The sequence below is a fragment of the Chiloscyllium plagiosum genome, chromosome 9, assembly GCF_004010195.1.
Source record: "Chiloscyllium plagiosum isolate BGI_BamShark_2017 chromosome 9, ASM401019v2, whole genome shotgun sequence".
Taxonomy (NCBI): Eukaryota; Metazoa; Chordata; class Chondrichthyes; order Orectolobiformes; family Hemiscylliidae; genus Chiloscyllium; species Chiloscyllium plagiosum.
The window spans coordinates 62656691-62662652 of record NC_057718.1 but is presented as its reverse complement, the minus strand read 5'-3'; the positions used below and the strand labels follow the sequence as shown (position 1 = coordinate 62662652).

General features: G+C 42.8%; 1 non-coding gene across 1 annotated transcript; it reads left to right on the top strand.

The window, feature by feature from the left end:
- Positions 1-2986: 2986 nt before the first annotated feature.
- On the top strand, positions 2987-3068 carry trnas-gcu. The gene has a single exon. It is a non-coding gene; the product is annotated as a tRNA-Ser (tRNA).
- Positions 3069-5962: the final 2894 nt, after the last annotated feature.

Here is a 5962-nt window from a genome sequence, read left to right as displayed (position 1 = left end):
ATTATCTCTATTTCCCTTCTTGAACAGAGGGACAACATTAGCTACTCACCAGTCCTCCGGGACCTTTCCACTGGTTAGCGAGGATACAAAGATCTTGATCAAGGCCCCAGCAATCTCCGATCTTGCTTCTCTCAATAACCTGGGTTAGATACCATTGGACCCTGGTGACTTAATGCTCTTCAAGAGACCCAACATCACTTCTTTCTTGATCTCAAAATGCTCTAGCATATTACCATGCTCCACACTAATATCATCATCCTCCAAATCCTTCTCCTGGGTAAATACTAATGCAAAATACTCATTTAGGATCTCACACCCAACCACTGCCTCCAAGCACAAGTTCCCTCCATTATCCTTGAGCGGTCCTATCTTCTCCGGAGTTATCCTTTTGTTTTTAATGTATGTATAGAATGCCTTGGATCAGGTGCCTATCAAATGGGCTGCTTTGTCTTGGATGGTTTATTGAGTGTTGTTGGAGCTGGATTCAGCAGAGTAGAAAATATTCCAACAAACTCTTTCCTGACTTGTACCTTATAGATGGTGGACAGGATTAGGGAGACAGGTAAGGTCCATGCCACAAAATCCCTAGTCTCTGGCCTGCTTTTCCAATATTTATATGGCTAGCTTATGGTCAATGGTAACCTTCAGGATGGTGGTAGTGGAGGACTCAGCAATGGGATTGACGCTGAATATCAAAGGTTGATGCTTAGATTTTGTTTTGTTGGAGGTGGCCATTATCTGGCGCTTATGTGACACAAACACTACCTGCTACTTATTAGGCTAATCCTGGCAGTGCACAGACACAGAGTTTTTCAATATCTGAAGTATGCTGAACATTGTGCAATCATTACTGAACATCTTGCTCTGACCTTATGATGGAGTGAAGTTCATTGATGAACTACCTGAAAAGGTTGGGCCTGAGGTGCTCCTGCAGTGATGCTAAGTATTACACCAAGCTGCACAGAGTTTTCCCAAGATTTTAAAAATTTGTTCACAGGATGAGGGTGTTGCTGGCTAGGCCAGCATTTATTGCTCAAGTATAATCCCTGGTTAAAATTCAATCATATTACTTTGGATCTGAAGCAATATGTAGGCCAGACCAGGTAAGGATGGCAGCTTCCCTCCCTAAAGGACATTAATGAACCAGATGGAGTTTTACAACAGTCAGCTGTTGAAAGATAGTCATCATTGGCTAATTTTTTATTCCAGATTTTTACTGAGATTTCAACATCTGCCCTGGTGGAATTCAAACCCATGTGCCCAGAATATTAATGTGGAGCTAAGGATTACTAATCCAGTATGTTAACACTTAACCACCACCTCATCCCCTCCCCCAATTCTAATATACTCCAGTTTTTCTAGGACTCCTTAAAGTCATTCCCAAGATTGGAACAAGGCCATAATGAGATCAGAAGATGAGTGACCCTTGTAGAACCCAAACTAAGCCGCAATGAGCAGGCTATTCATTTCCAAATATTGCTTGATAACACTGTCAACAACTGCTTCCATCACTTATCAAGGCTCACTATTTTGGAGTCATCACAGATGTGAAAAAGATTTAGTCAACCTATCCAAACATTTAACATATCTGATTGACAAACTCAAGTTAAAAGAAAACACTCAGCATGTTCTTAATGAGAAAATAACTGCTGTGAACAAAGTGTTTTTAACAAATGGCAAAAAAGAATACAATGGCTCATTTATAATTCTATAATCTCTATGCCATCATACATACCCCCTCCCTTCAGGCCCACTGTTGACAAAAGACAGACTCTCAAAGACAGACAAAACATGGATATTAAGGCAGAAAAGAAAACCATTGGGAAACACAGTTGGATAGCACCAATTCTGGATCACAGGATTTGATGTTTTCTTTTGCTTCCTTCTAATTCTTCAAAGTTGACCTAAAGGAGTTTGCACATTTGTGCTCGGTCTGTCACTCACTGATCAAAAATTCATTCATTCAATATCTCTGAAAGTGTTTTATTTCTAGTTCAGTGAAAGCTGAGAGGAAGCCAGTTGGTGTTACTGGAGACTTTCTGATACCTCCACACAAAAGCAAAGGCACAGAGAGCTTCTTGATGTTTCACTTCGCAGGGTTCCATTGGTCCCTAATGGCCACCTAATCAGGAGTCAATCAATTGTCCCCTTGTTCAGAACCCATTGGCTCTGTTCTGTTTTCATTTGTAGCCAGAATGCAGCTCCATTTTGACAGCTTTAAGAATTAGAGGAAAATGAAAAGAAATAGCTTAAAAAGAAATCCATCTACATTTGGGTTCTGAGTCACCAGACTCAACTACTGTCGAAGTTGCTGATCCTCAAGAGCCATCTTTCACTGCTGTGCCAATTCACTGCTGCCACTGCCTTGCCGCTGACTGTGCTGGACACACCAACATCAAAGTCTAGTCTCTCGTTGCAATCCACCTTGTCAAAGTCACTGTGATGCCCTTCCGCCACCACCAGACCTAACCAACAAAACCGTTGATCCTCCAGTGCCATCTTTGCCATTGGGCCCATCTTATTGACGTCAGCTCCACTGATGCAGCAGCCAATGATTTAGGGTTCTATACTCACCCTGGTAAAGTACATAAGGGCTCACTCTCCCCACGCTGGGCTCACTCTCCCTTGCTCTCTTCTGCCACAGGTCTGGGATAACTTGTCACTGCTGATGCTGTTTGAATTCTTCACAGTAATGGGTAAAGTAAAAAGTCAAAGAGAATAAAAGGAAAAAGAGAAGGAAGAAATAAAACAAAAGTAGATTGAGAGGATGAGTTCTGAGCTCAGCAGCCCTATGCCACTGTCATCTTGAACTCAGAATGAATTCTTTCTGGTTGATTCTGGGTTTCCTTAGTCCTCTCTATTGCATGTTGCTACTGCTGATTAGCATGCAGTAATTCCGTGTTGTCAATTCACTGGATAGTTATGTCACTTTTAGGTATGCCTGGTGCTGCTCCTATTAACAATCTCTGAAGTGGGATTAGTATGTGACGAGGTGGCTGAGAGGTTAAGGCGATGGATTGCTAATCCATTGTGTTCTACGCGCGTGGGCTCGAGTCCCACTCTCGTCGTTGTTATCAACGATTTTCAATTTATGGGCAGCACGGTGGCACAGTGGTTAGCACTGCTGCCTCACACAGGCCAGGTGAATTGGCCATGCTAAATTGCCCGTAGTGTTAGGTAAGGGGTAAATGTAGGGATATGGGTGGGTTGCGCTTCGGCGGGTCAGTGTGGACTTGTTGGGCTGAAGGGCCTGTTTCCACACGTAATGTAATGTAATGTAATGTAATCTAATCTAATCTAATACCTGAGTCCCAAACAAATTAACACAGGGTCAACAAATTAAAGAGGTAAACATGTGACTCAAAGATTGGTCTGGGAGAAACGTGTTCAAATTAATGGGGTATTGGAACCAATAATGGGGAGGGAGGGAGCTGTTCCAATGGGACAGGCCCCGCCTGAATTATGTTGAGACCAATGTTCTGGAGGATCACTTAACTAAGGCTGTGAATAGGACTTTAAATAAAATAGTTGGGGTGGTGTGGTTTGGTTCAATTGCATGGAAAATTCTGGAAAGAGTTTTGTGGGGAAAAGAGGACTCAGCAGAGGTTAAAGTTTCCAGAATAAGTAATAGGACATAGAGTACAGAAAGGGTAAGGAATCCAACTTCAGGCACAGCAGATAAGGGAACAACAATGAGAAGGACAGCCAATGCAAGACTGAGGGTGTTGTACGTAAATGCATACAGCATACAAATAAGGCTGTGGATTGGGCAGCATGGTGGCACAGTGGTTAGCACTGCTGTCTCTCAGTGCCAGGAACCCAGGTTAGAATCTAGCCTTGGGTGACTGTGTGGGGCTTGCATGTTCCCTGCGTCTGCATGGGTTTCCACTGGGTGTTCCAGTTTCCTCCCACATCCAAAGATGTGCATGTTAGGTGGATTGGCCGTGCTCAATTATCCTGTTGTATCCAGGGGTGTTCAGGCTGGGTGAATTATCCACATGGTAAATTTCCTGAAGAAGGGCTCATGCCCGAAATGTCGATTCTTCTGCTCCTTGGATGCTGCCTGACCTGCTGCAACACATTTTCCAGCAACACATTTTCAGCCACACAGAGGCTATCAAATTAGCTAACAGCCTATGGTGTTCCGTCAACGTCCTGGTTTGGATAGAGGATTGGCTAACTGACAGAAGGCAGAGAGCAGGGATAAATGAGTTTTTTTTAGAATGGGAGCCAGTGACTAGTGGAGTTCCACAGAGGCCAGTGTTGGGACCATAACTATTCACATTAACGATCTGAATGAGGGAATGGAGGGCATTGTTGCTATGTTTGCAGATGACACAAAGATATGCGGAAGGATAGATAGTGATGAGAAAACTGGGGGTGTGGGTGGTTGCAGGATTTGGACATGCCAAGTGAGTGGGGAAAGAAGTGGCAGATGGAATACAATGTAGCAAAGTATGAGCAATAGAGGCATAGACTATTTTCAAAATGGAGAGAGCTGTAGAGGCCAATTCATTAAGTGTATTTAAGACAGAGACAAATAGGCTCTTGATTAGCTAGGAGTTCAATGTTATAGGAAGAAGGCAGGAGATTGGGGTTGAGGAACATATCAGCCATGAATGAATGGCAGGGCAGATTTGATGGACTGAATGGCCTAATTCTGCTCCTGTATCTTCTGGTCTTATGGTTCTGGCATGCCCCCTCAGCTCTCCATTTAACTAGGATTGATCCCGTAGCTCAATGTTCATGACAGAGGTGGGGATACACTGAGCCATGAGGTGGCAGATTGAGGTTGAATACATTTCTGTCCTGGTGATGGCCCATAGAACATCAAGGACTCCAGTTTTGTATTGTTAAATGTGTTCAAAGCCTGCCCCATTTCGCACAGTCATTGTGCCACACAATTTGATGGATGGTATCCTCAATGCAAAAATTGAACTTTTGTGTCCATGACATTGTGCAGTGGTCAATTCTACTAATGCTGTCATAGAATTAATGTATCTCTGACAGGTAGCCTGGTGAGAATGGGGTCAAGTAGACTTTTCTCTTTTACTGGTTCCCTCACCACATATTGCAGACACTGTCTAGCAGCTGTGTCCTTTACGACTTGGCCAAATCAGTGAGTGAGTGGTGATTCAACTCAGTAGTGCTTTCAAGCCACTCTTGATGATAGGTGTTAAAGAGCCCTCACAGAGTATTGTCTGTATCCCTGGCACCCTGAGTTATTCCTTTAGGTGGTGTTCTATATGAAACAGTACTTTCTGATTTATCAGCTGAGATGGGAAGATGATAAATGATATAGCACTGTATAAACTATACAGGTGGTATAGACTGTACATCACTGTGCTGCTACCTCTGGTAGGTCTGACCTGCTGGTGGGACAGAACATACCCAAGGATGTTGAGGGTGGTTCCTGGAATATTTCATGGTATGATTCTATGCATATGATCATACCAAGCTGTTGCATGTGTGACAATGCTGTCACTCTAAAAAGGTTATTTTGTCCTGGGTTTTTTGAAGAGAGGTTTAAAAGCAGAGGTGACCAAGTGTATACTGAAGGTGACCTTAGTCAATACATTAGGTTTTTTTCAAAACAGGTGTAACAATGGAAGGGGAGTGGCCAGTTCTCCCAGATCAGGCTTTCTAGTTTTTTTTAAACTGTAGCAGTAAAAACTGGTTGGGTCCCAGAAGGGTTTTCAAACTTCTGCAAATGATTCCTAACTGTGACTTTCTCTGAAATCTCTCATGTAGTTGTTTCCTCCTGGATTCAGAAACTGCATGTAAGAATCTGTGTCTGCATTTACCTTTTTACCAAGGGATGTTTCCAGGATGTTACTATATTGGAACAGTCGATTAGTAATAGATACTGAGTCTATTATTCGGTTAAGTTTTCTACCTGTAGGTTATTCTAAATTCCTCTTTCTTTTGGTTGTATTTTAACTATAGTGTTTAAATAACTTGT